At 48.0% G+C, this 27,304-nt stretch overlaps 2 long non-coding RNA genes across 7 annotated transcripts in view; one reads left to right on the forward strand and one right to left on the reverse strand.

Annotated features, from left to right (window-relative positions):
- Positions 1-13,462, reverse strand: part of LOC140698125 (uncharacterized) — a 67,126-nt gene extending 53,664 nt beyond the window's left edge. For all 5 annotated transcript variants that reach the window (XR_012075630.1, XR_012075631.1, XR_012075633.1 and 2 more), the window contains exon 1: positions 12,941-13,462. This is a non-coding gene — a long non-coding RNA (uncharacterized lncRNA). The remainder of the gene's footprint in view (positions 1-12,940) is intronic.
- Positions 13,463-13,783: 321 nt separating this feature from the next.
- The window catches only part of LOC140698124 (uncharacterized), a 76,134-nt gene continuing 62,613 nt past the window's right edge, over positions 13,784-27,304 (forward strand). For both annotated transcript variants that reach the window (XR_012075627.1, XR_012075628.1), the window contains exons 1-2: positions 13,784-13,975; positions 14,732-15,145. This is a non-coding gene — a long non-coding RNA (uncharacterized lncRNA). The remainder of the gene's footprint in view (positions 13,976-14,731; positions 15,146-27,304) is intronic.

The raw sequence follows: 27,304 nt of genomic DNA on the forward strand, positions 1-27,304 counted from the left end.
ACATCATCAGTCATTATATAAGTGCAAATCAAAACTACAATGAGATACCATTACCACATCTATTAGATACACATGTATTACAATGGCTTAAAAAGTCTCAGCGTTCCCATTTTAGAGAGAGTAGGGAACAACTTGGACTCTCACACACTGCTGATGGGAAAGTAAGATGGCACGACCATTTGGAAAAGAGTTTGGTAGTTTCTTTAAAAAGTTATATGTATGCTTATTATATCATTGAATTATTCCACCTCTAGGTATTCATCCAAGAGAAATGAAAGCATATGACCATACAAAGATTTGTCCATGGATGCCCATAGCAAATTTATTTGTAATGCTGAAAACTGGAAACAGTCTCAATGCCCATCAAGTTAATGGATAAATGGTCATATATCCATACAATGGTACACAACTCAGCAGTAAAACTTGTTAATTGCTTGTTAATGCAACAACATGAGCAGATCTCAAAATAATCATGCTAAATGAAAGAAGCCAAACAAAAAAGAGTACCTATGGTATGATCCAATTTGTATAGAATTTTAGAAAGTGCAAACCAATGGGCAGTGACAGAAAGACCATGGGTTGCTTGGGGATGAGCAGGAAAGGGGAGTGGGGGAGACAAGAGGGAGGGATCGCCAAGAGGCAGGAAGAAATTTTGGGAGATGATGGATATGCTCATTATCTTGACTGGTGATAGTTTCATGGGTGTAAGTACATGTCAAAGGTTATCAAATTATATACTGTAAACATGTACAGTGTGTTAGTTATATCCAGGGAAAGCTATTAAATTTAAAATTAGCTGAATGTTATACAGAAGTGTGATAAATAGTAGAAGAAAGAATTTTAAGAGTTGAAAGAGGATGGTTTGGAGGTGTGGGACTTGCAGGTGAGGAAGTGGGAGAAGGAATCAGAAGCCTTCTGTATGTCATTAAACCTTAAAAAGTCATCCAATCATCCTTCTTTAAAAGCCACATATATTTATTACATTGATATTTTCCCTTAATGAAAAAAATAATAAAGTCACGCACACACATCCTTTGTTTCTGAAGCAGGCCAGCCCCTCAAAGAGGTTAAGTTTGTGGTATTTCTCCCCTGGGCCTTTCACAGCTATGTCTGTGTCTATGTGTCTGAGTGACATGTTCTACATGATCAGACTCAGGACAGGGAAGCAGTGCTCAAGGACAGAGATTTGCTGCTGGATGGAGAGCAGGAGCCTGGAAGGACTTGGAAAGATCTTTCTGGGGCCCTGCAGAGTCCCCTGCATTAGAGGCTCACCAAGGAAAGTCAAGGGCAAAGCAGAAATGATGGATACCAGGCAGCAGGCAGAGCAAAAACAGCAGTATCTCAGGAAGCCAGTGGATCAGAAATGCAGGGATCCCAGGAAGCACAGGTGTCTGGGCCCGGGCACCCTGGCCCTGGCTTATGGGAAAGCCCTCTCGCCTCCCAAGGGGTGTTGGCCCCAGTCTACAGGCCACTGCCAAGCCCCTGGCATTTAGCAGGGTGGCAGTAAGTCTCAAGGATTAAACAGACTGGCTCTGGGCCCCAAACTGCCTGGCCTCAAATCCTGGCTCCGTCCCTCCCTGGCCGTGTGATGGACTTAACCACTTCGTGGTTTAATATCCCCTTCGGTAAAATGGGGCTACCGACAATGCATGACTTGCAAGGGTGCTGGGGAGGCTAGGATGAGCCAGTGTATGTAAGGGCCTCTGAGCAGCCACCTGGTTAGAGTCAGGACCCAGGAAGCCTTGCTGTTACTGGGAACCCTTCCCAGATGCACCCAGTAGAACCCTGAATTCCAAATCCCAGCTCAGCCATTTTGTACCTCATGAGCGTGGGGAAGTTGCTTCCCCAACTTGAGCCCCATTATCTCACCCATAAATGAAGGTTAGAATAGCTATCCCAGAGGGTTGTTGGAGGGTGGAAATGACTTGAAGTGCTTTGAATAGGGACTGGCACAGAGTAAGGGCCCAGCAAACAAGGACCACAGTGATCCCATCCTTAGCCTCTCTGCTGGGGTTCAGCCCCTTCATCTCCTCCCTGTGTGCTGCCCATCTCTAACACGTTGCCTATCCTTAACCCCCAAAACTTCCTTCAGTTGTTGAAATTTATGAAGAGCTCTCAATTCAGGTCTCAGAAAGGACGGCCTGGTGGAAAGACCTTGAACTTTAGATTCAATGAGACTGTGTGACCTTTGGCAAGTTACTTAACCTCTCTGAGCTTCACTTTCTTCATCTCTACAGGAGACAGGATTATGCCACCAACATCATGGGGCTGTTGTAAGAATCAAGTGAGAGAATTTGTATAAAATGCCTAGCACACAGTAGGCACTCAATAAACACTAATTTCTCCCCTGCCCCCTCTTCATCTCCCTCTCTTCTGGAAGGGCAGTGACCAAATCTGATTCCATAGCACAGTCCCTGGTCTGCAGTGGGTCCCCAGGAAATGTTTTCCAGGTGAGTTATTCACTGAATGAATATAGTGATGCCTAGGAGAGAGGCCACCCAGATTTCTCCCCCAGCAGGCCTGCCCGAATGACTGGTGTATCTATTATAGATGCCTCACATCTCAATAAATATTTCAGCGCAAATAAATAAAGGATGCCATGGGCCTCTCAGCAAGTGACTCTTTGCAGCTCACTGCACACAATGTCTATCCCTGATTCCTGCCCAAAGTCAGGGTGTCCCTTGGGATCCTTCACTGACTCTAGCTGGACACAATGTGTGCCAACGTGGGGGCATAAAGAAACAAGTCAGCTGGCTCCTGGCAAAGGGGAGATGTCTTCTCACTTTGGGGTGGCCTGGGGGGGGGACACTGGGGAAGTCAAGCTTCTGTTCCACAGGGGCCAACTCTCAAGTGACATCCACCAGCTCATCACTGAGGAGCTGCAGGGATTGTGTTTCCACGTGTCCAGCCTGGTCTGTGCCAGGAAAAGCGACAACTGAAAGTTTCTTCAAAGGAGTTGATTAGATGGTGAATTAGGGGTCACCTTCCTGGCTAATCTGTAACTCCCTCCTACCCAAGGGAGGAAGGTCTGGGCCTCACAGCCATTCGACTCATTCACTCATTCATTCACATGTTCAAAGAAGGTTATGAGCACCTGCCATATGCTAGGGGCTAGAAACATGGGGTTGATAAGGCAGCCAAGTTCCCTCTTGCAGGAGACAGAATTCTAAGGTGGCAGCCAGGATTCCTGCCCGCTGTGTACAGGCCCGGGTAATGGCCTCCCCTTGAGCATGGGCAGGCCTCAGGAATGTGATGAGATTTCACTCTGTGATCAGGTTATATTATATGGCAAAGGTGAAGGGATTTTTTTCAGGTGTAATTAAAGTCACAAATCAGTGGATTTTTAATTTTGAGTCTATCAAAAGGGAGATTATCCTCGTGGGCCTGACTGAATCAGGAGAAAAGTCTTTAAAAGAGAGACTGGGCCCTTCCTGAAGAGGTAGACAGACTCTCCCCTCCGGTTTTGGAGAAATAAGCAGCCATGTGTGAGAGAGCCTACAAAGAGGTCATGTGGCAAGGAACTGCAGGTGACCTCTTGAAGCTGAGAGCATCTCCTCACACCCAGCCCCAGCTGACAGCCAGCAAGGAAGCAAGGACCTCCAGCCCCCAGCTTCAAGCACCTGAGTCCTGCCAACAATCACAGCATTATGGAGCCTGCCTGATGCCTTGAATGTGGACTTGTGAGACCCTGAGCAGAGGACCAGCTAGGCCATGCCCGGTCTCTGGACCCAGGGAAACCAGGGGGTAACAAGTGCATGTTGTTTTAAGCTGCTGAGTCTGTATTTAAAGCAGTGATAGAAAATTAATCCATGGCTCCTGTGGTTCTTGGAGTCTGGTGGGGGTGACAGACAACTCCAATTTAGTGGGACTGGGACTGGCACAGGGGTGAGCCAGGAGGCTGTGGGGATTCTGGTGGAGATCTGGCAAAGGGAGAGGAGTCGGGGAAGAGCCAGGGAGGCTCCAGAGGGGAGGAAGGGGAGGGTGAAGAGGAGGAGGAGACAAGGAGGAAGAGAGGGGAGGGAAGGAGGAGGGGGAGGAAGAAGGGGAGCTGGGGGAGGAAAGGGAGCAAAGACCTCAGGTCTACAGCTTCCAGAATCAACCTTCCCATCTCAGGGGTGGGAGGAGGGGGAGAGAGGAGGAGGAGTGGGAGGAGGAAGAAGGGTTGGGGAGGGCATGGGAGGAGAAAGCAGGTTTCAGCTGGATGGAGCAGCATGTCCAAAGGCCCTGGCATTAAGCAGGTGGCCAGGAGAATAGGAGGTGAGGAGTGGGCATCAGCAAAGCTAATGGTGAGGGGCTGTGGAGGTCACACTCAGACACTGGGACTTGATCCTGGGGGCAATGACATGCTCAGACTGACACTTCAGAAGACCACCCTGGCTTCTGGGTGGGGGCAGATGGAAGGGGCCAACACCAGAGGCCAGCCGAGGGGAGAGGGGAGGGAATGAGGATCTGGAAGGTGGCTGTGGGAAGGTGAGAAGGGGACATTTTTGAAAAATATTCAGCAGGGGGAATGCACAGCATTGGGTGATGACACGTGCAGCCATGAGGAAGGGGCTGCAGGAAGAGATTCGGGTTCCAGGGTGGATGGTGGTGCCCTTTGCTGAGAGGGGAAGGCTGAGAAAGGGGCAGGTTGTGGGGAAGAGGAAACACAATAGAAAAATCCATGTAACATTCACTCTGATCCAGGGCTGTTCCAAGGTACTTTCCCTGTATAGTCTTTTAATCCTCCCTACAACCTAATGAGACAGGTACTATCATTATTCCCATTTTACAGATGGAGAAACTGAGGCACAGAGTGGCTAAGTCCCTGGCCCAAGGCTGCACAGCCAGCAAGTACCAGGGCCAGGATTTGAACACAGCCAGCCTGGCTCGAGAGTGTGTGGTCTGAACCACCTCACAAAGTTCTGCTTGTAATGTGCTGAGTGGAAGTGGTTATAGGACAGACACCTGGGTGATGTCACCAGATGAGCAGTGAGATAGACAAATCTGAGGTTCAGGTGAGGGGTCTGAGTCTATATTGGCCTAGTATTGGTTAGTGGGTCCATGGGGGTTCATGCAAGTGTCCAGAAAGAGGGTTAAAGGGAATGGGGGGAGAGAAGAGGGGAGGGGAGAGCAGAGCAAAAGAAAGGACAAAGCCCTGAGGAACTTGGCCCATTAGGGCCTGGACTGAGAAAGGTACTTTGGAAGATGCTGAGAAGGATCAGCCAGAAAGGGGGGGGGGGAACCACAGAGCAAGGTGTCAGGGAAAGGCATGCTTGAGGGAGGACCAAGGCATGAGCACTGTCATGTGCTGTCAAGGCTCCAAACCAACTAACTGATATCTCATTAGATTTAGGAACAAAGAGACCACTTGTGAGTGACCTTGGAGAGAACAGTGGCCATTACGGGAGAAGCCAGAGGCTGTGATTCCTGCAGCTGCCAGGTGTAGAACACAAGGCTGGCCCTGGGCATCTGGAGTCCTGTGTTCAAGCCCCAGCTGTACCCCTGACTTGCTGTGTGTCTCTGGATAAGTCACTGTCCCTCTCTGGGTCTCAGTTCCCTCATCTATAGAATGGGGATGCTCATCTCCACTGCACACAGGGCTCTTTGTGAAGATCCCAAAGGACAAGATGTCAATGAGGGTGGAAGAGTCCAGCTCAAATGCAGCCTGGAAGGGTGGGGCATGTGGGTCAGACAACTGTGTTCAGATACCAGCTCAGCAGCTTGCTAAAACTGTGACCTTGGGTAGGTCCTGTCACCTCTCTGAGCCTCAGTTTCCTTGTCAATACAATGGGGATAGTGAGAGGTCCATCTCATATAGTGTTGTGAGTACACAGTGATGTAATGACTACAAAGCCCTTCAATGGCCTAGCACCGCATGAGGGCTCAGTTGTGTCAGCCTATGGTTCTTGGGGGTCCAGTTGTGCAGAAATGCCCATTGTGGGAGATCCAGAGGGTTGCCTGGGGCCCCTTCCAGATGTTGGCCCACAAGCCTCAGTTGCTTTGTCCCAGACAAGAAGGATCCATTGGTCAGTGTGGTCCTGCCTGGCTCCATCTTCCTGGCACCCCCCTGCCAGGGAGGTGACCACCATGGGCATGTACTGCCCCAGGCCTCAGTTTCCCTTCCATACACTGAGCACGTGGCAGGGCGTGTCTGTCAGCTTGTGAGCCCAAGAGGAGCAGACTGGCTGGTAGAGCTGGATGGCCAGAAGCTCCCCCGGGGCCTGTTCCAGACGGGGTTGAGCTGAGAGAAGCACATCTCACCTACACCATGTGGCTCTGGGAAGCCCTGTCACCCAGCAAGTTCAAGAGCAGAGTTGTGGGGAGCCCAGCTGCCGAGTTTATGGGCCCCTGAGGATAAACTTTCTGTTCTGATCATCCCTAGAGTCTGCCTGCCAGGTAAGTAGGCAGGAGAATGGACTCCATGACTTGTAGCAGCCCTTCCAGACTCACGACGGTGTCAAAGGCAGGTCTGATTGGAAATCCTAGAACAGTGTGCAGAAATGGGAGAATAACCCACCTCTGAATGTGTCCTCAGAGGCCAAAACAACCAAACTGAGACAAGAAAGATGGAGGGACCTCAAATTGGGGATGGATGTCTCATTTGTACTGTGGGGCATCGGGGGACCCCTGGTGGGCAAGGAAATGCCCTCCTCTCCTCAGACTCCCAGCTGGGGAGAAGAAACAGACACACACACAGCAACAAGATGACCTGCTAAGCGTCTTAGGAGAGGACAGACCAGAGGAGGGAGAACTTCACAAGGGGGCATCACAGAAGGGCTCCTGGAGCAAGTGGCATCTCAGATGGACCTGAAAGAGCAGGGAAGGTTTCATTAGGTACATGGGAGATGACATTCCTGGCTGAGGTTCAGCACAGGCAAAGGCCCTGGGGTAGGACCTTGAGTGTGTCAATTTCCCTAGCTGGGCTAGTGCACCTCTCAGACCCAGGCACAACGTTTATCCTTTATCTGCTATTCTAGGGTCTAAAGATGAATGTTTGCTTAATGGACACCGCAAGGGGTCAAGAAAGGCCAGGTTTCTGGAGGTTAGTCAAACCGGTCCCAGCAGATGTGTGGGGTGGACGTAGGGAGGCTCGGCCAGGGCCAGGGCTGGGCAGGTAGGAGGAAGGAAGGTGGGTACATCCTTCAGGGCTCTTCAGTTATAGGCGGAGGAACCTGAGATTTGGAGAAGCGGAACACATTTAAGAACACTGACTCTCACTCCATCTCTCAGCCCTGCTCTACTCTGTGTTGGCCTCACCCTCTGGCAGGCTCTCCCTGTGAGTAACAAGCTGACAGCCATGCCGCCTCCCTGAGGGTTTCCCAACCCCAGTGCACAAAGAGAGCTTTTTCCCCTTTAGGTGCCATCTAGGGTTACAGGACCTGGCTTGAGACAAGTGTTAATCCAACAAGGACTGCGTGGAGATGGGCAAGGTCGGGTTCTTCTTCAAAAGAGAACAGTTACTGAAAGAAGAGGGAATGGGTGCAGAGCCCCACGAAGACACAGTGGGTTTGCTAGTCCTCCCAGCAGCCAAGAGAGCCTTGCTCAGTATGTCTTTAGCACAGTGATCAGCAGCCTTCGTCCCCTTTCTACCCACTGGAACTCTGCCTTGGCTGTCTTTATGCCTTTATGTCTTGGAGTCACTGGATGTCCCCCCAGAGATCTCTCCCTCACTCTCTTTGCTTTGCTGCACTGCCTGAAATTCAATCCTTTGTAATGAACAGCTGGAATAGTGATAGTGGTTTATACTTGATGTAAACATATGTAACCCTATGACATAGGTACTACTGTTATCCTCATTTTACAGATGAGGAAACAGGCTCAGAGAGGCCAAGAACCTTCTCCAAGTATTCAGCATATATATAATAAGTGGCAGAGCTGGGATTCAAACTTTGATAGTCTGGCCCAAAGTTCATGCTCTTCACCGCCACATCACAGTTCCTCTCATTGCTGTTTATAGAACAAAGCACTAAGGTACTGTCCACACATAAGGATCTACAGATAGACTATCTCCCCTGTTTTAAATGTCCCATCTAGGAGGAGGTAAATCACCATGGACCCACAGGACAAACTCATCCATCCATCTGTCCTTTCTCCTTCCTTCTCTGCATCCTTCCCTTTCATCCTCCCTGTCTCCCTCCCTCCCTTCCTTCCACCGAAAGACTATTTGCTATAACCTTCCTGCATGTCAGGTATCCAGAGTGTGTGCCCAGAATGGGGTCAGAGGCCTGGGGGGTCGCCTGGTGCCTGGCCAGGATAGGAAGAGGTGCAGGGGACCCTTCCTCTGAGTAGGCCCCAAGTTAACACATCTTATCAGACTCCAGTCTACAACTCAAAGCAAAATAGCACCCAAAACCTCAGGATGGAAGCAATTTCTGGGAACTGGAGTTAGTCTTTCCATATGTCGAGACCTGCCAAACTGGACAGACGGACAGAGACTGTGACTGCAAACAGATGCAATTATGAGCTGAGCCAACAACCCATCTTGCACACTTCCGGAAACACAGCGAGATCTGGGGCGTCAATTATTTAAACCCTAATTAACATAGCTCTGCATGTCTTTTTTGGGGGGCGCACTCAGAACACACAGCATTGTTATCGTGGAAGAAAAGAGAGAATGAAATATTGATGGGGGTCGGCTTTGTTCTCTGCTCAGCAAGAGCGGGCTGGTTGTAGGAAGCAGATTCCCGCCGTTGCTGCAGCTTTAATTAGGAAGGTCGGTGGCTTCTCCGGCGTCTTGGATTCCTTTAATTTCCACAGAGGGAAGCGGCTTCTGAATTTTATTGAACACAGTTGAATTTTTATTTTCAAAAATCAAAACAGAAACAGTTCTTGGCATCTGTTATGAGCGCTGGGTGTTATTTGCTCTTTAGAGATAAAGTTGTTTTTATACGGAGAGAGAGAGAGCCAGGGAAACCGGGGCCGGAGTTTTGTCCTGGGAACGAGACTCAGCTGGGAGATGGTAGTCAGCAGAAAAATAAACCTCCACTCGACCCAGCTCGGCCCAGGCTCCCGGCACTCTGGCTGGCCCGAGAAATCCATTTGACAGTGAATGGTGTGAGCTGAGTTTGAGGTGGTTAACTCTTGGGGCACTGGAGTTTGAGCTGGTTCCAGAAGTTTCTGGGGCAGGAAATCAAGTGGAGAGAATCCCTGAGGCCCTAGGGATTGGGAAACCAGAGCAGACCCCTGGGAGGAAGGGAACCAGGGAGAGGGGGAGCCGAAAGGAGGGAAGCTGGGGTGAGGGAAACAGAATAGAGGTACCAGAGAGGAGGGTCCGTAAAAAGGAGGGTCCTTAGTGCAACCTTAGAGGCCAGACAGTCTCCGAATGCTCAATCCCAGGTCCACGTAGGGTGGGAGAAGGTGCCATGGAGAAGGGGTAAGGTTTAAATGGCATCTCTCCTGCCTCTGATCTTTTTTGGTAGTTGGTTGATGTGTTCACCTATTAAGCATCTGTCTCGCATGTCCTAGAAGCCAAGCACCGAGCAGGCACTGGGGGACCAGAGAGACAGAGTCACAGTTGCTGCCCAAACAGGAAGACCAACAAGCGCAGCCCTGTGTGATCAAAGCTGGGGGCAGGGCGGTTTCACTCACTCCAGAAGTGCTATTTGAGCGGAAGGAAGGAAGAGGGGGAGGAAGGAAGGAAGGGAAGGTGGAGAGTGTATTTCAAGGTGGAGAATGGTAAAGAGGGCATTCCAGGCAGAGGGCCTGGCCTCTGCAGCGGCAGGGAGGAGTGAGAGGACAAACCAGAAATTTACTTGAGTTGCAGCAGAGGAAGCAGATGAAAATGAGGTCTGTTCCGGTGACAGGATCCTCTGCAGGCTTAACCTCAGGATGCAAAGCAGACGAACTAGCCTTAAACTGGAGCAGCTCTGCCCGGGCCTCAGGGAGCGGGCATGTGGGTGTCCGGCACAGGCCCACTCATTTAGCCCAGGCCAAGCTCTGCAGCCAGGTCCCAGCATCCTCAAATTTAGTACAAGTTGTGAGGTACAAGGGATGAAGTGTGGTAGCATAGACCAAAGTCATTTCTTTAGCTACAAGGATGTTCCAGTTGCATGTGAGCTAGCCTGGAGGATTTATTCAACACCTAGGGAGCATGCCTGTTGTAGCAACACTGTCAGAGTTCCACCCACAAGCCCCTGGGATCCCTTCCTCCTCTTGCTGCACACTGGAGTCCCGCTCTGGTTATGCCGTCTATCCTAACAGCCAGCCCTGAGTCTTTTTGTTGGTGGGCTGCTCTCAAGTTGCTAGAACATGCTTTGCCTGCATGAGTAGATAGCCGGAAGTACCTGGTACATCTTTCTAGAGCAGCTTGATGGCTGTGGGGTGTAAAGGCTTCACCCCCTCAACTCCCATGCAGGACAGCTCAAACACATGACCCGTGCTATCTCCAGCCCAAGGTCCCCTCTGTAGGACTTTGCTTGATAGGCACCCTCTCTTGGCCTCCTTCCCTTCACTGTCCTGTTTCCCTACTCCCTATAAATTGTTCCTAGAAATGCTTCCTAATGCATCACTTTCACCCTACTCTGTCTCAGGGTCTGCCTTGGGGAACCCCGCCTAAACACCCACCTGTGTGCCAGCCACTGTTTTCCGCCCTGGTGTCACAGTGTTAAATAAGTCATACCCATGCACCTATGCACACCCACACATGACCAAGAACATGCCAAGCAACAATCTATGTGAATGAAACCATCAAGAGCTCCTGCCTGGAGAAGATGACACTCTCCAGGGGAAGACAGATAATACAGGCATTAAATAAATCAGACGGTCAGGAAAGGCCTCCCTGAAAAGGCAACTTTGGAGTAGACACTTAAAGGAGTTGGGAAGGGTGCAAATCATGAAAATTACCCATGTAAGAAGTATAAGAGTGTTTCATAGAGAGGCAACAGCAAGTGCAAATGCCCTGAGGCAGCGTGTGCTTGGAGTGTTCCAGGAATACCAAGGAGGCCAGTGTGGCAGGGGCAGAGTTTACAAGGGGGAGAATAAAGGAGATGATAGTCAGAGAGGTATGGGGTGTAGGTCCTGTAGGATCTCTGCATTTCATCACATGCACATTAATTTTTATTGTGAATGTGGTCAGAACCAGCAGAAGTTGTGTATTTGTCTCATGAAGAGCAATTTCAATCCTGTTCAGAAGCCCAGGTGGGAGCTGGCCTTGAGAGGCCACAGGGACACTCAAAGAGGATTTGTGAGGAATGGTGCCATTCAGGTGGAGCCTGGCCTCTCCCTGAAAGGCTTTTTGCACCAGCTGCCACAAGAACACAGCTCTCTGCATCTTGTTACACACGTGCACACAGACATTAAAGGGATCCTACCACACACGCTCGCTGAAGCTGCTGCTTTTTTTTCTCACTTGCTTATTTATTCAACAAGCATTCACTGGGCTCCTTGACATGTCAGGTGCTACTCTGAGCCTGGGACCACCCTGGTGAACAAGGTAAGACAGGGTCCCTGCCTGAGCAGACCTCACATTTCAGCGGGGGAAATGGATGATAAACAAATGATCAGAAAAACATGTAAAATATATTTCAGGTAGTGCCAAGCCCTATACAGAAAATAGAACAGATTGGACTGCTGGTTCTCAGCTGGGAAGGCTTTGCCCCCAAGACACATTTGATGATGTTTGGAGACATTTTCGATTCTCATAACCTCTGGAGGGTAGGTGCTACTGACATCTAATGGGTACAGCCAAGAAATGCTAAACATTCTAAAATGCACAGGACAGCCTCCACAGCAAAGAATTATCCAGTGCAAAATATCAATAGTTCAGAGAAGCCCTGGGCTAGAGGAAAGTAATGGAAAAGAGTTGCTGAAACGAGGATGGGCAGGAAAGCCAAGATGGTCAGGTTGCCTCTGTGAATGTTACCTCCATTCAAGGAGAGACATGGATCAAAGTGAGGAGTAAACAAGGGAACAGTATTTCAGGTAGAGGGAACAGTCAGTGCAAAGGTTCTGAGGTCCTGATGTGTTCAAGGAATACATGTAGACGTAGCTCATCGTTTTTAAAGACTTTGGAGTATTCTACTTCGGGAATGAGACACCTCGAGGAGTACAGATTTCACCTGGGAATCATGTCTAAAAATCCTCTTCCAAAAAAAGCAAGGCATCCCTATTCACCTGAAGGGCCGTAGCAGTTTCCACCCTACACCAGCCTCTAAGTGGAGCATCATGGTGAGAAAAGGATGCTTCCCTCTAGGACAGAACCCTTGACCCCTTGGACTTGGATCTGCAGCCCCTTCTGCAGGCTCAGGGGCCCAGGGGTTAGGGAGGGTAGGGCTCCCTGCTCACAACCCTGTCAGGAGATAATTCCTCTCATCTGCATAATTAGGACAAAATACTTGCAAATTTCCTGTCCATGAAAATTTATTCATTCATTTCACAATAACCTGGAAAAGTTAGTGGGTCCAAAAGTATCACCCCAACCCTCCATATTATAGGGTCCACTGAACCTCAGAGAGAAGCCAGAACTTGTCCAAGGGTTTACAGACAGCGAGTGGGGCTGGGGCACATGTCCTCAGTTCCAAGTCTATCCTCCATCTTCAGCCCTGTTTACCAGCCACAGAGCCCCGCCAGCCCCTCTCCGATTTTATAAACAAGGCTCAGCGCTGAGTGTCCCTTTCTCCCAGGCCCACACCCTCTTTGCTGTGACATTTCCTCTTCCCCCCTCGAGTCTGCCTCCCAGGGCCCAGCCTCGCTGGAGGCTTTGATTAAAAATGCACCTCCTAATCTCATCAGAGGCCAGAAACATGCATATATGCAAATCAACATCTGCTCCTTTACTCCGGGAAGGATCTTCCCAGAGTGCTTTGGGAAAAGGAGCCCAGTCAGTGAACTCTGAGGGGATGGCTCCAGAACATCCAAAAGTCACTTCAAAATCCCCAGGTCCCTGATGAAAATTCACTCTTAATGTAATTGGAAGTTATACTTGAAGGAGCAATAAAGGAACAGCCCCAGCATGACTCACCTCCAGCTGTGTCTCCTTCCTAATCAAGCCTCTTCTGTGTTATAGGAGACGTGGCCTGGCCCTTGGTTCGGGGGAGCTGGCCTCTCTGGCCAACAAGGGAAGCAGCAGCTGGTGGTCACTTCTTGGCTTCGATGCACGTCTTCTCTGCCAACTTGAAGACACAGGACCCTTTACTGGGAGCATTACTGTATACGTATAAGGCCCATAACAACACTCAGAGTCTCTATGGCTTGAGGCCGTCACACTCCATTTCTCACTCGTGTGAAGTCAAAATGGTGGCAAGGAGTGGGGATGAGGATGAACCTTACATCTCATGGCCTTGCCAGTCTCCAGGACGTCCGTCCTCTCCTGTCTTCTCTGTGGAGAATTGCACGGAGGCTCTGTGGGCGGGGCCAGGAAGTGACGCACATCAAAGAATGATCACGTCACAGAATACGCACATCTCATTGGCGAGAACTTAGTCACATGGTCTCGCCTAACTGCTAAGGACGCTGGGATACAATCCAGCGGTGTAGCCCAGAGGAAGTGGAGGACGTGGAGTTGTAGGTCCGGAGCCGCCTCTGGCGTTGCTATTTTCTCACACGACTTTAGAATTGAAAGGGCTCTTAAAATGCTGATTAGTTGAGGTCCTTGGGCTATAACAGAAAGAGACTAGTATTAGGAATCTTAGGGGCAGGACGTCGAGGAATCACCAGTTGGGGTTGTGGCGAGGCTGCTCTGGAAGCCTAGGGAGCAGCCAGCACAGCCACGGGGTCACAGTAGGAGTGGCCTGGTCACGAGACAGGCCACCCGTGTCTTCAGGGCTTGCGTCACTGGCTCCGTGAACAAAGCCCCCGTGAGAGCTTCTGACTGGCCACATCTGGATCCCACACCTGACCACCTGCTGCAGAGGGGAGGGTAGAGGACTGATTTCCGTATAGTGTGGTATACCCCTGCATTTGTGTTTACACCCAAATATGCCTCAGAGGGAGACGAGTGAGTTTACAAAGGAAAATCAGGATGCTGACTTCAGGAGATCAGGAGTTGAGACCCAAGGTAAGAGCTCTTCCTCTTCAGGTGGGGCTGCTGGGGATCAGAGAGTAGAGTCAGAAAAGGGGCAGCACTGGATCCTAATCTTCCCCTGGTTGCAGTGATCACCTTCTAGTTGGTGGCAGATAGTATTTGATGCTGTTTTCCTTTTCAAAGTCTTTGAGGCCCAATGTCTCTTTCCTGAGGTTTCTGCTTTGTCAGGATCTGACGTCACCTTGATTCTTTCTAGAGGGATCATGTCTGTTGGGAAATTGAATTTTCAGGGGGTGGCCCATGTAGTGGGGCTGGAAGTGGGGGCTGGAGGGCAAAACCACCTGTGGGAGAAATCACAGGGTATAGCTTATAAAACTGTAAAACAACAGCTGAAAAACTGGCATTTGAATGGATGGTGAGCGTCTGTATCCCTCCCAGCTCCCTGACACTTTGACCATATATGGGGGGAAAATATATTTTTATATGATTATATTCGAAGTGTGTAATGGACATGAGTTGTTTTGTCTATCCAGCATCCATGTACCCTCCAGTTGGAAAAAAGCACCCCAATTTCTTTTGGGGAACTGGGGTGCTTTTCAGGCCCTGTGCTTTCATGTGGCTGACTCAATTCCCAGGAACCAGTGTGAACAAGTGGCACAGGCCTGCCCAATCAGAACACAGTAGTTGTTCAGGAGTGGTCACATGACCCAGTCTGGACCGAACAAATTGTCTCCTGGGACCTTTGTGGGAGCCATGGAGACAGACAGAGGTGTTCTCTTTCTGTTATAGATAAAGAATTAGGATGTCAGCCTAGAGTTGCTGGTGGACATCGTTCCTGCCAAAGGATGAAGCCACACAGAGGAAAATCAGATTGAAGATGGAGAACGGTAGATCCTTGATGTTCTGGACAAAATTGTGGCCCCCTCAAAATTCATATGTTGAAGTCCTAACCCCTGGTGCGACTATTTGGAGATAAGGCCTTTAAAGAAGTGATTAAAGTTAAACCAAGTTATAGTAGTGGGGTTCTAATTTGTTAGGACCTGTATCCATATGAAAAGAGGTAGAGATACCATGAGTGTATATGCACAGAGGAAAAGGCCACTTGAGGACACAGAAGGTGGCCATCTGCAAGTCGAAGAGAGAGGCTTCAGGGGAAACCAACCCTGCCAGCACCTTGATCTTGGACTTCCAGCCTCCGGAACGGTAAGAAAATAAATTTCTGTTGTTTAAGCCACCCAGTCTGTGATATTGGCTGAGCTGACTAATACTCCTGATGGCATCATTTAGCACCTGGGCCAGCTGTGCCTGCCTCTGACAAGCTTCCTCTGAACATCTCGGTCACATGAGCTCATCAAATCCCTTTTGTCTGAAGCTATTTGAGTTAGGTTTTCTTTACTTGCAAATTGTAAATTAAGTATTCCCTTTACTTACAGAATACTAACAATGATGGCCTCAGGGTGTGGGATTCGGGGCTTAGTTTCTTCTTTTACTTGATGGCTCTGAATTTTAACAAATGATTGGCAGAACTACTGTGTTCAGAATAGATAAACAACAAGGTGCTGCTGTATAGCACAGGGAACTATATTCAACGCCTTGTAGTAATCTGTATTGAAAAAGAATATGTATATGTATAACTGAATCACTAAGCTGTACACCAGAAACTAACACAACATTTAAATCAACTATACTTCAGTTAAAAAAAATGGAGGAAAGAAAGGTTTTATATACTGTCCACATGTCTCTGCTATGCACAGGAGCCCAAGCAGTTTTTCCCTCCTGACGGCTAAGGAGGGCCCAGTAAGGAGAGGCTGAGAGGGAGAGAGAAGAACAACACCTGTTAAGACTGCACTGCGTGTCAGTGGTCAGGCCCTGCTGTATATCACTCCATTTTATTTTCACAGGGGCCTAGCCAAGTAGGTCCTGTTTGTAACCCCCTATTCATAGACTAGGAAACAGAGGCTCCAGGAAATAACACCTTAACTAAGGTGGCAGCAGTAGAAAGTTACAAAGTATGTGTGGGGGTGGTGAGGGTGGGATTTACCTGATGCCAAAGTTCTGTTTTGCTGCTCAACCCTGCAGTGGGTGAATGAGATGAAGTCCTGGTCGGCAACCCCTGGAGGGCTGGTCACTGTAGAAGTGAGCCCTGAAGCTCTTGGGAGGCTCTAGACTATATCAAGTTCTCCATGGTTGGAGGGGTGGGTGGGGGAGGCGCACAGAGGGCAGAGCAAAGGTTAGTGAGGTTTGTCCGCACTTGTTAAAAAAAACTGATAAATGCAATGACCAGCATATCATTTTATGCATATGTATTTATATGTCTGTGTATATGTGTGTAGATCTGTATCTGTGTCAGCATTATATTTATATCCTTGTCACTACAGTTGTTAGGTTGGACCACATGAAGTGGACAATATTAGAGTGTTTTTGATCTATAGAAATGGCTCTTTCAAATGGTTCAGCTATATAACTATACCAAATCGATATAAGCTATATCCAGATCTCATTTTCTTGCACCGAAAAAACTGAAACATTCCTCTAATTCAAAATCTGGGGGTACCACCCTTCTCCCACCTGCACCAGGAGCCTGACTGCCCTGAGATGGAGAGAAAACAAGGCCTTGAGGACCTGAGGGTTAGGAAGGCAGACAGATAGCTGTCTGGCTCTCCTGGCCTCACAGCAAGCTGGTCCCCTCCACTCCCTCTGCTGACCAAAGGAGGCCGTAACTCACCGGCCACTGCCCACTCCGCAGCAGAAAGGAGAGATCAGTGAACCATCTGACACTGACTTGCCATTGATGGGCAAGGAAGATGCAGCCCACAGGGGTCAGGACCCAGGTCTGGATCCCCTGGGATGAGGTCAGAGGCTGCAGGGCAGGGCCAGGGCAGAGAGAGGGAGGCCTATTTGAGGCCTTGCTGTGGGCCAGTCCAGAGTCTCCTTTTCTGTCCTACTTCTGCACGGGACACTTGACCTGACCGTCATGCTCCCCTCGTCCTGCCTGCCCGCCACGCTATCCCCTCACAGGCTGGGTTAGCCTGGCCTCCAGACGCCCCCTTCTCTGTCCCAGGCCTCTGGCTGCCCAGCTCAGCTCCCCCGGCCGCCCACTCTGGCCGCGGGCCTGTTTGTGGAGCCATCCCAGGCAGCCCCGAGCCTCTGTCTTCCTATTTAGACAAACAAACAAAAGCCGGTTCGGTTACCACGGGCGGGCTGTGAGGCGTCCAACACAAACCAAGGCCGCCCGCCTGGCGTCTCCAGATGCCCTGGGTTCGGTTCAGGCAGTCCCAGGACATTTGCCTCATTCCCACTCTGGCCTCATTACCCGACTCTCCATGCCTCAGTGACACACAACCCCAGCTCCTCCACAGAGGCTGTGTGACATGGGGCCAGGCATTTCTTAGGCTGCAAAAGAAGGCTGACATCCTGAAGTCCCTGGGTTCTGGCCATGGCAGAGCCTTCTTATACCCTTGAATCCCTGGACTATCCTGATTCAGAAGGATTTGGAGATAGCCTTGTCCGATACCCATTTAACAGATGGGAAAACTGAGGCCAGGAAGAAGGAACTTTGCGAGGCTGCATAGTCAATGAGACCAAAACCTTTAAAAGCGTTAAGGACGGCCAGGAACTACCTACATGGTAGGATTTGGGAATCCCCTCTAAAGGATGTTTTCTTCCATTGATTTCTTCCCTAACGGCCTGAATATCCTGAACTTCTACCACTAGGGCTCTAGTTGAGTTCAGATGTGCCAGTAAAAATCTTGATACTGAGTTAAGGGAAGAAAGCAAAGTATAGACAAGTGTCTAAAAGTATTCATTATTCTGCAACATGTGTATGTGTGTGTATATATGATTTTTTACATCTTATACATACCTGCATGTGTACATGCACTTGAATGAACACTTTTGCCAGTGGATCCAAGAAACTATTAGCAGAGGGTGCATCTGGGGAGAAAGGCAAAAACAGAATTGTGGGAAGACTGGCCTTTCACTGTATGCTATTCTGTACAGTTTTTTACTAGGTGCATTTTCACTTTGCAATAATAAAAATAAGGGCAGCCACTGACATAGTGAACAGGTACCATTCTTGGTGCTGTTTATATTAACTCACTTCATCCTCATGATGGCCCCACACCAGGGGCATATCATTCTTTTTATCCCCATGGGACAGACAAGGAGACCGAGGCATTGAGACAGTAAATAACCTGCTCAAGGCCACACAGAACTAAAATTTGAACCCTGTTGGCTCAGCTCCAAACTGCAAGCATGTCTCCCCTGTATCAATCTGCCACTCTATAAAAAGCTATTTGACAAATAAGAAATGAAAAGGTGCATCCTGGGGTGGAACAGGGAACAGGTGTGACGCCGAGTCAGGCATAGCCTCCTCTTGGCCACAGAGCCTTTGGCAGAGTCACCATGAGACTTGCACACCATGGCCCTGGGAGTGGGGCAGGGCAGGAATCCCCAGGGCATGGGACATGGGGGTGAGGAGAGGGGAAGGGGTGTCTGTAACGGTGGACACTAGGAGGGTGGGAGGAAAGAAGGTTATGTCCTTGGGGGCAAGAGTCTGCCAAAAACCTTCTTATCTCCCTCCATCTGACCAGTCACAGAGGCAGGGGTCGGAGCCAGGGCCCCGGCTCCAGGTGAAGGAAGAAGCTGGTTTTCAGGGCTGCTCTTCAGTAAGTGCGATGGGAGGATCTTGGTTCCAGGGCTGCCTCCTCAAATGTCTAACCCTGGGATAGTACTAATCATTAATAAACAATAGCAGTAATAATAAAGTAGTAGTAGTGTGGCTGATTAAAGATGGCCAGAGTCTTTGACATCCTGCCATGGGGAGTTGGGGCCATGTTCCCTCTTCTTGAACTTGGGTACAATGTGACTGCTGTACTGAATAGAATATGATAGAAATGCTAGTTTCCAGCCCAGGCCTTCAGGGACCAGCAGCTTCCACCTCCTGTCTCTGGGTACACTCACTCTTGGAGCCCTGAGCCCATAGAAGAATTCCAGCTAGCCTTTTGGAGAGACCACATGGCGAGGGACAGGAGCCCAGATAAGCCCAGTCTTTCAGAAAAAATGTGAGTTAAGGCATCTTGGATACCACCAGGTGACCCCAGGCAAGGCCACTTGCAGCAAAAGAATTGTCCAGTCAATCCCACTTATACTCCCAACTCATGAAATTCACTTGATTCATCACCCAGGTCAGGAAAGCATTGACAGCTCTTGGAGTGTTCCCAATTACCTCCCTTCCTTTGGCCCAGAGATAACCACTACCTAGGTTTTCATAATGTTTTCATCTCTTTTAAAAATTATTTTTATCATTTGTATACACTTATATAGATATAGTTTAATTGTACTCCTTTTTGAACTTTCTATAATGAGAATCTACAGTATGCATTCTTTTGTCACCTTAGATGTTGCTTGGCACTACATCTGTGATTCACCCACATTGTTGCATATATTGATAGTTTGGTCATGTTCGTTGCTATATAATACTCCATTGTATTGCTGCACAACAACATGTTTATCATTTCTATTGTTGATGGACATTTAGGTTGTTTCCAGTGTTAGGTTCTTTGGTACAATGCCATCATGCTCATTCTTGACTGTATCACCTGGTGAATATGGGCTCACATTTCCTAATATGTGCTAAGGAGTGGAATTTCTGCACACAGTCTATGCATATCTTCAACTCTTCTAGATCATTTTTGCCCTAGCTTTCACTTCCACCAGCAGCATCTGAGATCATGGTATGAACTGTACCTCATCCTGGGTTTAATTCTTATCTCTGTGATGACTGTTGAGGTTAATCACCACTTCATATATTTATTGGCCATTTGGATTTCCTCTTTTGTGAAGTTCCTGTTTAAACTTCCTTCACATTTCTCTAATAGCTGCCTAGCATTGATAATTTTTAATTTGTTTCCAACTTTTTAAAATGGTGAGACTCTAACTAAAATACAGACATCAGGTTACAACAGAAAAGGTGGACTCCCTGGCCACTGTTGGCCGATGTCCCCGCATGGCTGTGATCAGCTGGGGCTGAGCAGTGGAGAGTCCCTTTAGTGAGGGTGTGGGTCACCAGGGTCCCTCAGTGCCTGCTGCCAGGCCTGCTTCATTTATTCTTATGTCATGCCCTGCAGGCATTTGTATTGGGGATCTCTGATTTAGTGTCTCAGAACTGGATCAGCCACTCCTACCTCTAGGCTTCATCTGCTTTTTGCCTAACCTGCTGTGATTGGTTAATTGCAGGAGTGTCCCCATTTGTTCATGCCTCTTGTAAAGTCCTTATCCTTGGGTTGTGCCCTCTGCACAGCTTGCATTGGCCTATGGGATAGTGGCAAATGGAATGCAAGCAGAGACTTGAAAAGCATTTGGGCATGGGAGCTTACCCTCTGGCAGCTCTTGAAATTCTGTAATCTGGGCTAGCCTCCTGGAGGATGAGCACCCACATGGAGAGAAGCCCTAGTTATCCCAAGTGTCCCAGCCAAGACCATCAGCATGCAGCCAGTCCCAGCTGGTCTGCTAGTTGAGCACAGATACATGAATAGCCCTTGCCAAGATAAGCCAAATCTTGCCCGGACCAGAAGGAATGGCCAGCTAAGCTCAGCCCAAGTTGCTGTCATGCAAAGTTGTGAGATAATAAATGGTTGTTTTTAAAGTCACTACATTTGGGGGTGCTTTGTTACACGGCAAAAGCAAATTGATACTTTGCTAACTACTTATTCCACAAACCCAGAAAAATGAGAGAGAAATTCAGAGAAGTATTTGGAACCAGCTTCCACATCCACATCTTTATATGGAAAAATAGCTGATACAGGAACTTCTCCAAAGGTCCTGACTTGCCTTTCCCCACTGCCCCAACCCCAACTCTCACCCTTCTTCACCCCCAGGCCCTCGCATGCCTGCTGTATTGTGACCTCACCATCCTACACATAGTCCAGGCAATAACCCAGTGTAAATGGTTAATATTTTCTCACCTTAATTAAAAGTCCAAATGGGAATATTGGCAGCTTAGGCCCTCATTTGAAAATTGAGCCATATTCCCATTACTAGGAACATCTAATTAAAACATCCGTTAAAAGTCCATAACATTAAGTTAATGGGGAAAGCCAGGAGGAATTCAATTAGATTTTATTTCTGTAAAATTAATATTAGCAACTTTTAAAAATATGTCCCCAATGCTGATTGTTATTCATAAAAACCTCTCTGAGCATTAGAATGGGAGTCTCATTGAGACATTCTCAGATCAGTCTGAACACAAATGGGATTCCAGCAGAAGACAGGGAGCTAATGAGCTAAGTCCTGGACTGAGAAGATGAAGTTCTTGGCCCTGCACCCAAAATTTCCTACTAGTCCTAACCTGGGAGGCTCCAGCCTGGGAATAATATAGAGACCTGGGCTCTGGCTGGGGGACTTGAACCAATCCACTTAACCTCTTTGGATGCAATTCACCCTTCTGCCAAATAGGGTTAGTAATTACAGTCTGACCTGCAATTTCACAGATGTGTCTTGAGGCCATAAGATAATGTGATGAAAGATCTTTGAGGAGCTGAACTTGGCCCAAAGAGAGGGAGGAGGAAGAAGAAGAAGGCTGGATCAGAGCTCTGCAACCTTTAGTTTGCTTTGGGAGAGACTAGATTCCCTGAGAATTTCCCTAGAATCTAGAATTCCCCTAGAATGTATTGGGCACTCAAGTAATGCTAGTTATTGTCTTTATCAGCAGCTAGGTTTTACAAAGAAAAGATGTAATAATTTTATTTTTGGGGTAAAATAAAAATTTGCCTGCTGATTTAAAAGAATACAAGATGTTTTAAAATGAAAGGAAAAAGGATAATCATTCTAAATTCTACTCCTAAGAAATAACCACTGTTCACATTAGTCCATATTACTCCTACTGTTCCACTCACATTTATGCTAATGAGCAATAGGTATATGGTTAGAAAGATGAACAGATGGATCAAAACAGAAACAAATTTTAATAATGGGCTCCTACTACACATGCCACTTTAAAGAAAAGCTGTTGAATATGTTTAACTTGATAGAAGAAAAACAAACTTGTGAAACAAAAAAATATTGCCAAATATTTCAAGAGCTATTCATTCCTAAAAGAATCAAGGTTTAAGAAAAACATTGTGAAAACACTAAAAGGCTGGTTAACTGCTATGGTCTGAATGTGTCCCCCCACACCCTAAATTCACATATTGAAACCTAACTCTCAGGGCAGTGGTATCAGGAGGTGGGGCGTTAAGGATGTGATTAGGTCATGAGGGTAGTGCTCTCATGAATGGGATTAGTGCTTTTATAAAAGGGACCTGAGAGAGCTCCCTCCCCACTTCTACCATGTGAGGACCCAGTGAGAAGTCTGCAGTCTGTGACCAGGCAGACCTGGATCATCCTGGCACCTTGATCTTGGACTTCCAGGCTCCAGAATTGTGAAAAATAAAGTTCTGTTGCTTAGAAGCCTCCCAGTCTATGGTATTCTGTTATAGCAATTCAAATGGACAGACATCTATATCAGAAGGGAAGCTCTTGGCTGCAGGCAATGGAAAAGTGACCTACACTGGCTTAAACAGCAAGAGAATTTATACATTTACAGAAATCTAGCGTTTGGGAGCTTCTGGTCACCCGATTAGGCAGCTCATTGATTTCAAGGATTAGATTCCTTCTCTCTCCTCTCTGCTACCCGAGAGGTGGCTCTGCCCCAAGGATGGTTTCTTCCTGGCTACAGGGATTTTTGGTGCTAAGATAACTAACTTTACAGAACAGTAACTTACCTACCTCCCCAGCTTTAATTGGATCTTCACAACCATCCCAAAGGAAGCTACCATTAGTATTTCTCTTTTATAGATGAGAGAACTGAGGCTCAGAGAGGTTAAGTGATTTGCTCAAGGTCACACAGCTAGCAAGTGGCAGAGCCAGAATTCCAAAGAAGCAGTCTGGGACAGATTGCATTATTGGTCTTGATTTTTCACCCTTGATCTTATGAATTTACAGTACCTCTCAGTAAAAGGTTGGAGTATATTTCCCCATCTTTGCTATTGGGTTCAATCATGTGACTTCCTTAGGCCAAGATCATGAGACAGAAATGACAGAAATGAATCTAGGCCATAAGAAATTTCCCATTGCCATTTTCTTTACTTGTGAGAACATTTCTCTGGCTAGCTCCCTGGACCAAGAAAGATAACAGACAAGTGGAACAGACTTAACAGGTCTTTAGGTAAATCATTCACATTAGTGCATATTACTCCTGCTGTTCCATTCACATTTATGCTAATGAGCAATAGGTAGATGGTTAGAAAGATGGACAGACAGATGGATCAAAACAGAAACAAATTTTAAAAATGGGCTCCTACTACACACGCCACTTTAAAGAAAAGCTGTTGAATATGTTTAACTTGATAGAAGAAAAATAAACTTGTGAAACAAAATATATTGCCAAATATTTCTGGCTCCACAACCTAGTTCACAAAAGCACAAATACATCAGCAAACCCACCTAAAGGTCGGTGGAGCTGTTTCAGCCCACTCAGAGAGACATCAGCTAAATTAACTCCTGTTGTTAAAAGCCACTGAGATTTTTGTAGTTTTTTTGTTTGTTTGTTATGCAGCATTATTGTGGCAATAGATAGCTGATACAGTCTGACTCCAGAGCCTGCATCCTTAACTGCCATCCCACACTGCCTGTGTCTGGTGTGTACTTCCCCTCTGCTAGATGGAGGCTATTCTACCTGAATGTGGAGGGGGAGAGGCTGAGGGAGATGTCTCGGAGCCAGGCAGCCAGCCTCAGAAGGACTCTGGGGCTGGCAAAGGGCTGCAGCCTCTCTCAGGCTCGCGGCTGAGTAACCAGCCAGTGCTGAGCCTCTCAATTATGCATTGCTATCGATCCACAGGGCCTGCAAAACACTTGGTGCATTAAGGTCAGCAAGGCATACCTCGGGCTTTCCCTGGATGCCTTTTTCTTGCTCTCGTTCTCTCAAAGCCAGGCTGGCTTTGTGCTCCTTGAAACCACAATAGTGCAGAGGGTTCAGGCTGGTTCCAGTCGGTACCCTACCAGATCTGGGTCCGGATAGAAACTGAGCCTTGCAGGGTGGATTGGCAGCTTTAGGGCACCATCCTGTGCTCTGACTCCATAGTCCAGCCACTCAACAGTGAATTGAGACTTAGAGCTCTCCTGAACGCCCCCTATTCTCTCTTGTCGCCAAGAAGCTTTATAGAAGCTGTTCTTTGTGCTGGAGCGGTGGGTCACCTGATATCTTAGGATAAATTCCCTAAAAATTGATTAACATAGAGATTCTTATAAAGTGACTTTTTGGAGACTTGTTCCCAGGAGAACCCTGTAGGAGTGATGAAAGGAGAGGGCAGGGGAAGAAGTTAAGCAAAGTTGTGGGTTCTGCAACAGTCAATCCTCAGCCTGATTGTACAGGGAACTCTAGAGAGTAATGACCCCAGAGTTGTCCCTCCTTAAGGCAAGAGGTCTGGGCTTTTGTTCCTGCAAATCAGTCATTGACTGGAGCCTTCCCTCTCGTGGGGGTAGTCGGATAGTGGGAGCTCTTAGACACTTCCAGGTGAAGTGGCTCCCCCAGCTGATGAGTCTCTGGAGAGGGGGCAGTAGTGGGCAATTAGAACGCTGCTGACAGCAACCAGAGTGTGTGTCCCAGTATTTATTAACCCTGACTAACCCCTCCTTATCCTTCAGGATTCAACTTGAATGCTACCTCCTCTTGGAAGCCTTCCCTGATTCCTTCTCTTTGACTCTGTTTGTTGGTTCTTACCACTCATACCTTTAACCCTCAACGTACAGATAGTAAATGCTTATTTTAAGATTTACCATGGTGCCTGTCTCCCCATTAGTGTCAGTTCCAGGAAGGCAGGGACTGTGTCTGTTTTGTTCATTGTTGTATCTTTAGCACCTGCCACATAGTAGTTGTTCAGTAACTGCTTCTGGATGGCTAGAAGGAAGGAAGGAATGAGAGAGGAGAAAGGAAAGGAGGGAGAGAGTGGAGGATTGAAGGACAAAGAAGGGGCAAGAGAAATATAGTGAGATGGATCATTGCCAAGTATTCTTAGAATGAATCCTTAAATTCTAAGTTTAGGAGAGTAGAATCCTCTCTGGGCATGAGATCAAAAGTCAACATGGGAAGGATGATAGAACCAAAAGATGAAATAGATCTTTGACCCTGATGACGTCCCAGAGCCACCAAGCCAATGTCCCAAACTGCCAATCTCCAGATAGCTTGTAATGAGAGAAAAAGAAACCCCTATTAACTTAGGTCACAGTCAGAGGCTTTTCTGTTCCTTGAAACTGGCATTCCTGACCAACAAAGACATTTCCACACGATTTCTTAATGACCCTTGGAGGTGGTTGGGCCACGCAGCAGTGTTCCCATATCATGGATAGAGAAACTGTAGTGTGTCTATGTGGTTTCAAGCTGTCTTCCCTCCAGATCTGCAGAAAAGACACGCATGTCATTTGGTCCCGGGCTTGCAGTACAAAGGGGCGGAAATGTGTTCTCCAAACAAACTGTCCCAGCGCATCGTGTGGGTCCTGGGTTTGCAGGAATATCAAATAGCACTGAATTAGGCCATGGTTTGGGAAGCCCTGGCTGCCGCCCCACTGGTTCTTCTGGGGCTCCTGGGAGACCGGTGGTGGGGCCGGCAGTGGAGAGGGAGGGAGCTAGATGGGTCTCAGTTCCTCAACAGAAAGTGGCTCCATTTTGGGAAAAAAAATTTTTTCTTAACTACGCCCCTGCCCCCGCCAAAAAAAAAGACACACAAGAATCGGGCCATTGGAGACTTTTAGCTGAATAAGAACTGCTTCAATCAATATGCACTCAGAAACTGAGGGGATCGGACATAAATTTCCTGCCAGCTGAGTCCTGCAGACCCTCATCACCCTGAAGCCAGTGGTTAAAGCCAGAGCAGTTACATGTGGAGCACCAGAGCCCCAGCCACTTCCAGGTCACTGGAGAATAGGGGACCCAGCTGCACAGATTCCCTAAGAGAAGCCCATCCCTCGGGTACCCCAGCTCTGGGGAGTAAATGCCTTCTCAGCCCGGGCTTTCATCACCCTGGCTCAAGCCGGCTCCTGGCTCCTTCGAGGAAGACGTGCTTCTTTCTGTCTTACCTAAAGAAGCCACTCTTAGAAGCCAGGGGTCCCTCTGGAGGCAGTTCTGAGCTTCCCATCCTGCAGTCTTTCTACAAACAGGATTTGATTCACACAGAAGCTCCATGTACCGGCAAGTTCATTGTATCTGCTGTAACAAACACCCCCTAAAACCTCAGTAGCCTAACACACTAACACAATCAAAGTTTATTTGTTCACTCATATTATGAGTCTAAGGCAGGAGTGCCTGGAACTCAGATAACTTCCCCTTGGTGATTAGACCTGAGCTCTTCCATTATTTTGGCTTCACCTTCCCCAGGTCCTTGCTGTCCTCTCTATTAATTCATAGATGACTAAAAAATTAGGGAAGGCAGCCTGCTTCTTTGGTTCCTTGGGAAATAGAAGTTAAATAACCTGCTCAAAGCCCCACAGAGTCCAACAGCTGGTTGGACGTGTCCAGTTGCATGTTCTATAGGCATCTCAGAATGAACTTCTCGTCTCCATCTCCCCTCCCTCCACTTCTGTTAACATGGGGCTCCCCACTAGGGAAGCTCCAGGGTTATCGGAGGCCACTGAGCATTAGGTTCTCCATCTGCATTGCCCATCCCATCCATCCTGCATGCCTGCATTCATGGCTGTGGGTTCCTGCCTTCACAGGGCTCATGATGAGCCCCTGAGACCAGCACAGCAAATCTCCATGGTGCAGAGCATGTGGCCCTGACACTTGAAGGCTGAGCAAGGCAGAAAGCATCAATACGGTGCTGTGATCCTGGATGATGACTGAGTGGGTGTCCCTCTGTCTCAACCTAAGAGGCCACATAGCAGTGTCCTCAAGGAGTCCAGGGTCCTAGGTTCAATTCCTGCCTCTACCACTTAGTAGCTGAGTGATCCTGAGGGTGGCAATTTGCCTGCCTAAACCTCAGTTTGCTCATCTGTAAAATGGGGATAATAGAGCCCCCCACCTCCTAGGGCTGGTGAGAAGAGAAAGTGATATGGTAATACAAAGCATGGCCATGGTGTCTGGTGCACTTTAAAAACTCAGCCACTGTTTATCTCTGGAAAAAGACAGGGTTCACCAAGTCTCCCTATCAGGAATTCACTGGCTATCTCATAAAGACCCACACCAGAGTTTCTGTGCAGAGGACCCAGGCTCCAGCTGTGGCCACTACATGGTTTTAGATGCAAAAAATAAAGTGAACGAAGCCTGAAAAAAACAAACTCAGCCACTGTCAACTGTTTACTCCAAGTGGTTCCAGTTGTCCTCCATTTGCC

The sequence above is a fragment of the Vicugna pacos genome, chromosome 9 (assembly GCF_048564905.1).
Source record: "Vicugna pacos chromosome 9, VicPac4, whole genome shotgun sequence".
Classification (NCBI taxonomy): domain Eukaryota; kingdom Metazoa; phylum Chordata; class Mammalia; order Artiodactyla; family Camelidae; genus Vicugna; species Vicugna pacos.